This window comes from Tribolium castaneum, chromosome 1, assembly GCF_031307605.1.
Source record: "Tribolium castaneum strain GA2 chromosome 1, icTriCast1.1, whole genome shotgun sequence".
Taxonomy (NCBI): Eukaryota; Metazoa; Arthropoda; class Insecta; order Coleoptera; family Tenebrionidae; genus Tribolium; species Tribolium castaneum.
This window is the reverse complement of record NC_087394.1, coordinates 2,668,769-2,677,982: the sequence shown is the minus strand read 5'-3', so window position 1 is coordinate 2,677,982 and position 9,214 is coordinate 2,668,769. Positions and strand designations below refer to the sequence as shown.

At 33.0% G+C, this 9,214-nt stretch overlaps 1 long non-coding RNA gene and 1 other non-coding gene across 2 annotated transcripts; both read right to left on the bottom strand.

Annotated features, from left to right (window-relative positions):
- Positions 1-518: 518 nt before the first annotated feature.
- LOC103312301 (uncharacterized) lies at positions 519-2,140 on the bottom strand. Its single transcript, XR_010335054.1, has 3 exons — positions 2,024-2,140; positions 1,439-1,977; positions 519-1,384 (listed from the first exon to the last, which is right to left on the bottom strand). It is a non-coding gene; the product is annotated as an uncharacterized LOC103312301 (transcript).
- A 1,842-nt stretch (positions 2,141-3,982) lies between these two features.
- On the bottom strand, positions 3,983-5,550 carry LOC135267903 (uncharacterized). The gene is made up of 2 exons (XR_010336292.1): positions 5,007-5,550; positions 3,983-4,958 (listed from the first exon to the last, which is right to left on the bottom strand). It is a non-coding gene; the product is annotated as an uncharacterized LOC135267903 (long non-coding RNA).
- Between the last annotated feature and the right edge of the window lie 3,664 nt (positions 5,551-9,214).

Here is a 9,214-nt window from a genome sequence, read left to right as displayed (position 1 = left end):
TTTTTATTGTTTTTTGTTTATTTCGAGGTTTCAAAAAAATTGATGCTTAAATCGTCGATTATAAGTTTCTAATAATTGCATAAAGTGATTTTAGCTTACAAAAGAAATTTTATTATTGTTTTTTATTTTTTATATTTTTTTAAATAGGCAGGAAAAATGGCTAAAAATAAATTAATTTTTCTGTGTTCTTATTTCTTGAAATTTTATTCTTTGTTTACTTTCGTAATTGATTCCGTTAATATCTTTATATGTAATTGTTGTTAACTTTTGGATTTGGTACTATTTCAAAGCTGTTTTCATTTTCTCTTGTACAGAGAAAGTTATTACTGAAAACATATAACAATGAAATTAATATTTATCGCAAGAATTTATAATTTCAAATATTTTTCATTTATAACATCACATTTGGAATTTGGTTTTTGTTTCAGTTTGAACGATTTTTTTTAAATTTCTGTGATAAATTAATATCTGAATTTATTTAAAAAAAAATGATATAAAAAAAATAAAAACGCCACAAATATTTAGAACATGTATATTTATTAAAAAAAAAGAAAATAAGATGACCCAAATTTTTATTACTTAACCACTATCTAAATAGTACTATAATTTGACACAAATTTTTCTAACCATATCCCTGAAAACACCCATGGCACCTCGAATACCCGCCATAAGTTTGGTAAAAATCGTGCCCACAGTACGAACAATCAACTTTGTGTGAAACACATTGGCCTAAATGGCACTTTTCCCGGTCCCACGTTTCCTTTTTATGACACCCACTACTACATGGGTTGAGAGGAACGTAGCCGTAACTACCATGACACCCATGGCACCTATAATGGTACGGATTACACCCATAAGACACACATGGGATAATGACAATGCAGCACTTTTCAGAGTGTGGTTTCGCTGTTGATGTTGTTGTTGTTGTTGGTGTTACAGGTGTTGTAGTATTTGTAGGTACAAGAATCGTCACTGGTACTAGCTTTGGTACTACTATTGTTCTAGTTTCAGTTGGTTGTTGTCTACTTTTGGTGCTAACAATATTGTTGTCGATGGTTTTGTTGATGTTGATGTTGACATTCATGGTGTTCATGTTGTTGATTACGTTTGTCGAAGTGACGTTCATGTGCATTTTGCTTTCGTGTGTTTCTAAACGTTCCGGTCGTGGTGTTACTTTAGTTGTTGATGTTGACCTACTTGTAGTAACAGAAGTGGGAGCTTTGGTTGTTGAAGGGCAAGGTGTTGTTGTATTGCAACAAGTGAGTTGGCATTGGTTTACGCAAACAACAGTTGCACATTGTTGGTGACAAGTGTTACAACTGTTACAACAAGCATAAATGGTTGAAAAGTGTGCCAAAATTGTTACAAACCAAACAAAAACTTTCTGGAAAAAATTGAAATATTTAGTAATTGTTACCTACTTTTGGCACTCACTCACCATGGTCGAAGTTGTTTGTATCAAAGATGCCACTAAATTGTTACAAAATTACAAGGCCTTCACATCTACTTTTGGTGATAACACTTTAAGAGTAAAAATCTAAATGACGACTTAACATTACGATAACCTAATCTAAGTTAAGTAAGAGCACACTTTTAACCCTCGATGTAAAAACAACCACGACATCTGATATAACTTTGGTAGGTTTTGTAAAAATCGGTCGTGCAATTAGTACAATCAATTTCCGTTGTGTTGGTACAACTGTTCACATCGCAGGTTTCTCTAACCCATGTTGATCGTTTCTGGCATTTGCCTTCACATGGGTCTATTGGTCGGAAACCGATCCAATTTTTACAACCGCCACAGGTGAAAAAATATGGATCACAGTTGAGTGTAATACAAGGAGTTACAATAAAACAACAATCTGGGACAGTCGTATTGGTGCAACAATTCTGTTTGTAACAAGGATGGTAGCAGCAATCATTTGTGTCATAGCAGGCGTAGACAATGCAAAAAAAGCAAATTGCAAAAATAAATCTCTACAAAGAAATACTATTTTATAGGAAAATATTTGAAAGGACTCACCATGGCCTCGATTGGTCAAAGGACAGTTGAAAAATAAATTGGCAAAGAAAAGGCGACCTCCAGAGTCACTTTGATAACACTTATCACCAAAAATTTTGCAATTCTAGATGTCGCTTCTAACTAAAACTTTGAATTTTTTTTTAACAATTGTTAAAGTATTGGTGGTATTAGCCACTAGTTATTTGAAATTGTTGTATTACGTATTAGATAATTTTTTATAGTTCTATTTTTTGGTCATCATTATCGTTTTTTCTTGTCTCTTGGTATAAAAAGACACTAGTAGGTTAGGTCAGATTAGCGTATTACACATTTTGAGAAAATTTTAACATTTATATTTGCTTCCCAAAACAATGCATAATTTTTTTGCAAAATTTTAAAGAAGAACCTTTTTTTCTTTTTATTCATATTTGGTAGTTTATATATTTTTTTTAAGTTTTTTTTATAGCTCTATTTTCGCCATCTTTTATAATTTTTTATAGTTCTGTTTTTTCTTGTCATTATTATTATTTTTTCTGGTCTTTTGATGTAATAAGACACTTAGCAGGTCAGGTCAGGTCAATTCAGGTTAGTGCAGTACATATTTTGAGAATGATATTTACTTAGTAAAACAATATATAAATTTGTTTGCAAAAATTTTTTTTTATTGATATTTGGTAGTTAAGTTTTTTTGTATATATTTATTCTAATTTTTTTTGTATAGCTCTATTTTCGTCTGTCATTATTATAGTTTTTTTGCCTTTTGGTATAAAAAGACACTAGCAGGTCAAATCAGGTCAGGCCAGGTTACCGTGGGACAAGTTTCGAGAAAATTTTGACATTTAGCGAAACAATGCCTGATTTTTTTACGAAATTTTAACGAAAATCTTTGTTCTTTTTATTAATATTTGGTAGTTTTTTAAAACATCTTCTTTTCTTAATTTTTTTTGTATAGCTTTATTTTTGTCGGTCACTATTATCGTATTTTCTTGTAATTTTGCATAAAAAAACACTAGAGTAGATCAGGTTGGCGTAATACAAGTTTTGAGGAAATTTTGATACTGATATTTACTTAGCGAAATTACTTTACTTTGCTAAATTTTAAAAAAGAACTTTTATTCTTTTTATTCATATTCGGCAGTTTTTTATATATTTTTTTCTTAACGTTTTTTTTGTATAGCTTTATTTTTGCCAGTCATTATTTTTGTATTTTCTTGCCTTTTGGTATAAAAAGACACTAGCAGGTCAGGTCAGGTCAGGCCAGGTTACTGTGGTACAAGTTTCGAGAAAATTTTGACAAGTAGCGAAACAATGCCTGTTTTTTTTTGGTAAATTTTAATATAAAGTTTTTTCTCTTTTTATTATATTTGGTAGTTTTTATAAAACATCTTGTTTTTTTAAGATTATATTTGTATAGCTTAATTTTTGTCTGTGACTGATGTCCTTTTTTCTAGTATTTTGGTATAAAAAGACACTAGTAGATTAGGTCAGGTCAGGTCAAGCCAGGTTAGCATGGTACAAGTTTCGAAGAAATTTTTACATTGATGTTTGCTTTGCAAAACAGTGTCCGATTTTTTTTGCTAAATTTTAAAGAGGAAAATCTTTTTGTTTTTTTTTATTTGGTAGGTTTTTGGTATAATAAGACACTCAGCAGTTCAGGTCAGGTCAGGTCAGATTAGTACAAGTTTAAGTTGATATTTACTTAGCAAAACAGTGCATGATTATTTTTACAAAATTTTAAAGAGGAAAATTTTTTTTAGGTCAGGTCAGTTTAGCATGGTATAAATTTCGAGGAAATTTTGACACTGTTAAATTTTTGGCGAAATTTTGAAGAAAAAAGTTATTTTTCTTTTTTTTGATATTTGGTAATTTTTGAATATAATGTTTGATACTTAAAATTTAGCAAATATATAATACCTATATGTGATGAAATTGTTTAAATATCGTTATCAAGTTTCGAATAAAGAATAAAAGATTAACTACTCAGATTAAGCAATTTATTTTAAAACATTATTAATTATTGTTACAACTTAGAAAAAATATAAAGAAAAAATGATTATTGGTAGAAACAACCATGACATTGAGAGTATCCATGGTACGTTTGGTAATAATCATGTCCACATGACCCACACTCGGACGTTTGCACTTTATGACATCCTCCGCCACCACAGGGATTCACTGGGAGATAACCATATCTGCTGTGACACCCCCCACAGCGCGTATGATAAGGGTTGCACCCTTGATGAGCACAAGGGATGATAACAACACAGCAGGGTTGTGGTGGGGGTGGGGGTGGCGGTGGTGGCGGTACGACTATTACTGGCGGTGGTTGATGACAGTCATGAACTGGTGGATGTCCTGGAGGCATGGTTATTGGTCTTTGTGTCGTGGGACACGGTTGCGGAACGGTGACAATACTGGTGCCGTTACCAGACCATTGACTTTTCTCCTCGTTTGAAATATTATTGATAACGTTACTGTCAACGTTGATGGTCATGTTGATAATGTTCTGGTTGTTGATCACGTTTTTGGAATCAACGTTAACGTGGACTTGTTCATCTCGCGAGGAAGTTTCCGACTCCCGTTCTCGTTCTCTTATTTCAATTTCTGTTTCTTTGGGACAACAATCGCGTCTATGGCTGTGACAACAGTTGGACGTTTCGTGTTGGCAACAATTTTGTTGACAGTTGGCAACGCACGGCGCAGTGTTGCACTGTTGTTGGCAGGAGGAACAACAATTGGAACAACTCGATGATGAGCAACTGCCACAGCAAGAGCTGGACTGGTGTTGACAACAGTTTTGCTGACAGGACTGGTAACATGGGATCGTTGTACATTGATTTTGGCACGTGGAACAACAATTGGAACAACTTGATGTTGAACAACTGCCACAGCAGGCATCAGAATGTAGCACATTGATTGTCAGGAAAATAACAAATATGGAAAAAAGGGACACCTTCTAGAAAAAAATACGAATTGTTATCATGAATAAATTTGTGTTACTTGCCATTTCTGTCAACTCGTTTCGTCTGCAGGAAGTGGTACAATAAGCCGGAGGAGTCCTTCATTATGCTTAGATAAATTGCGTGAAAAAATCCTGCCTAATGACCCGTCAGAGATATGTGGGTTATTGTTGTCAATGTCGCATCTAATCATCCGAGTTAGAAAAACTCTTGTGTTCAACACAAACAAGTTACAAATTTGAAATCGATCATCGCTAAATAAATAATACTCTACCGGGCAAATAATATAAAATAGTCTTTTTGTTTGCGTCTTGCTACCCAATTTCCCTTATTTATCAAATTCGGCATTGTCACGCCGCTCTATCGACTACCGATTAATATACAGGGTGTGGGCCATCGTGCGAATGTCCCACCTGTGTTTGGATTGTTGCAACAGTCGGAAAAATGACGGCGCAACAAGCAAACAGTAATATTCCAGCAGCGAAGAGGGCCTGCTTCATTATGGAATCGGTCGGAAAAAGCAATTTGAGGCAATTCCGACAGACAATCGGATGCGCATCCAGTGAAAAGAGACGGCCGAAATGCCGGCTTTTGTACTAGAACCGAACCGAAAACAAATAACAGCTCTTCAGCGCAAATATAGTGAATATATAGAGATAGGCGCAAGAAGGATCTCTCGACGCGGAATTACAACTTTGTGACGAGAGTTTCGTTTGTTTGGATAAGGAGGCTTTGTTTCCGGAGTTTTTTCTAGACAACTATTTCCAATCAAATTTTTAATTAATTGCGCTCCACCCTCGATAATCCGCCCCTGGAAAATCCGTAACGCAAACCCCCATTAACGTATCCAAACAATCCGCGGATCTAATTGTTGCATTTCGTTAGGAAGGGTAAACAGTGACGGGGGTTGGAAGGGGTCATGTGCGCTTATGATTTAAGGGCGCTGTCTTCATCCCAAATATCAACAAGCTAATTTATTCGGTTCGGTCGAGGCGTTCTCACAAAACCACCGCACAAAGTGCAAAGTTTTTATTTTCGGTTCGTTATTTGAGGACGACATTTCGCAGGGAAAGGTCGGATGGCCCGCAGCAGGAATATTACGGTGACAGGAAAGCGGCAGCAGGGAAACCACGCCACTAATGAGCTGTGCTGACATTACATCCTTCTTAACAATAAAATTACCACGCAGTCAGCGCATTGCGACGGTTGGAGATTGTACCAGGATGTGTGTAAACTCCACTGTTTTCATACTCTTTAAAAAAATCTAAATTTGTTTTTCTTTGGTTTCACAAATTGTTTATTCACAAAATGAACTTTTGTGCAAGTTTTTGAACAGTTAAACCAAACCAAAACAAACAACAAAAATAAAAAGTAGAAAAAATTGAGTATTACACTCGTTTTATAACACTTAATTGTAACACTCATTCTATTGGAGCACTCTTTCGACGTGCTCTAAAACTATTTGTGTATTGGAGCACTCCTTCGTCGTGCTCTAAAACCAATCGTACCACAATATATAAAACTTTTATAAAAATATAATACAGTAAAACCTTTCAACAACGAACATGGAAGGAAAATTTTCAATTAGCTGTTGTGGAAAGGTAGGAAATTTTACTATAGGTTTTGTTACGTTCCAACGAAACTGTCCGTTGTGAAGAGGTGTCCGTTATTCGGAGATGTCCATTAAAGTTTTACTGTATTTTAAAACTGCGATTACAAAAGTTATGGCAAAAGGCAAAACACTATTGTAATTTCTAATCAGCGTCAAAAACCTATAAAACGACACAGGTTTAAATTTTTAAAAAACCTTCGACAAATGTGCGCTTGTTTAAAGTTTTTTTTTACTTACGCACATCCAAACAATAACCTATATAAATAGGTTTGGACTAAAGTATGACACAAGGCTATAAATGTGATTAAAATCACTTTTGGAAAATATACAGGGTGTCTTAAAATTGGTGAATACCGGTAATTTTCAGACACACTGTATTTTTCTAATTCTGTAATTTTAAAATTTTTTTGAGTTCTATATTTTTTCTGTATTTTTCGGTAAGTATTCATCACAGAACAAAATATTTTTTTATTTTTTCTCTAAATGAAAAGAGCTTTTTACCTACTTACGAACTTACGACTGGTACACAGTTATTTGTGGCCCAAAATTTTGAAAAAATCGAAAAAATTAAAAATTTCAAAATTTGAGTGTCGCTTCTGCTATTTTTAGGCTGCTTTAAAAACGTATAAAGCGTTTTTAGATTTGTTGAAAGATCAAATGATGTGAAATCTTATTATTTTTTTAATGTTTGAAGTGTTTGTATTTAATAGTGTATAGTGTAGCTGATGATGGTACTTTAATTCCGAAACGTCTGCTCAATGCATCATAAGAATAACAAATTATTATTTAAAAAAAAATAAAAAAAAAATAAAAGCCATTTAAAATTTAATTTAAAAAAAACAGATATACAAGTTGCTGTAGATTTTCTTAAAACGTAAAATTTTACGTGAAATTTTCTTGTCCAAACAGTTTTTCACTATTTTTGAATTTTGGCTTTTTGTTACACTTTTTTCAAAAAAGTCAAAATTTTTGTAAAATTTTAACTTTTTTTTCACCTTTTAATCGCCGATTACGGCGAAATTTTTAGAGTTAGTTCGAAAATTTTAGCATCTTATAATTGCCGTAAAATGTAAAATAAGGTAAATTTTGTGGCAATATTTTGCAAAAAATTCTTTAGTTTTTAAAAGCCGATTACAGCGAAACTAAAAAAGCTATTACTTAAAAGATGACGCCGTTGTAATCAGTGCGTCAAAATCCACCAAAAGCAACAATTTTAAATAAAATTTAAGGTTTGTCTAGCAACACTTTTTGTGTTTTTGTGTCATTTATCTTATTAACTAGTCACAGATCACAAACAAAATACTGAGAATTTATGACTGACTGTTTTATATTAGTTATTACGCATATTATTCTCTTCAATTAACAAAAATCTACTAAAACTAGATTAAAAATAGAAGAAAATGCAAACTTTAATACAACCGAAAGTCATTTTTTGCTTTTGTAACAGTCTTAAAGACTTAAAAATACTAACTAATTTTAGTTTTTGAATTAGAAATATTTTTAGATGGCGAAAACGTTTCAAATATGAGGTTCTAAGTGTAAAAGTAATCACCATAAATGATACAATAAATTAGAATGACCTGCAATAACTAGTTTTCGATAAAAATGTGTTTAAAGTTTTGAAAATAAGTTGACGATAAAAGTAAATATTGTAAGTGAAAAAAACAGCCTTTTAAAATATTTTTAGGCTAAAAAACATCATCTTCTGAGTTACAATTTTTTATATTGTAAAAAAAATCTTCTCTGTACTTGAGATTTTTAACACTTTTTACTGTTTTTTACTTTTCAAACACCGATTACGGCGAAATTTTTAGTCAAACACTGTCGTTATTGCCGTAAACGATAAAACTTTAAGACAATGATTTGTAAAAATTGGTGTAATTTTTTAAAGCCGATTACGGCGAAACTAAATAGACTTTAAAAAAAATGAATCAGCTAGTCAAAAATTGTTAAATTTAATACATGACCAAAAATACTCATGTTAGACATTATAGATAGCTGAATTTTTAAATCTGGAGGTTCGACTAATTTTTCAGCAAAAGGGAAATAGCAAAAAACACTGGGGTAGTTTCAATGCGAAGAGCGTCCATTTGATAGAGTTGAAAAAGCTAAATAAATTAAAGCAAAGTTCGCTGTAATGAACTCGGATGAGTTACGAGCGTTTTCAGCAAAATAATTTGGCAATGTCCGCAATAAACTCCGTCGAAATTTGAAAAACGTCCTTCGTAAAATATTCGTTAATTACACAATCGGGAATTTATTTTTCTCCATCGACAGGTCGAGCCTGCTTTGAAAATGGCAGGCCTGATCTGCTAATTGGGGTGAGACGCCGGTTTATAAACTTTCAATATTATTCTTGTCGGCCTCCCTGGGGCCTAATGACTTTCCTTTCGTAGTTTAATTGCGACCACAGTAATTATATACTTCCATGTAATTTCGGGCCTTGCTGAAAAGTTTAAATTACTTTACATTGGTGTGTGACGGCTCGATAATTCCCCTCAAAAATTTTTTTTCCAAACTTACTATGCCAAAATCAACAGGTATTTTGTGCCTCTATGTGCGGAAAGCTCGCGTTTAATTTTCCCGGCATGTAAAAGGAAAATGAACTTCCTTTATCCCTAAGTGCTGCAATTAGCCGCG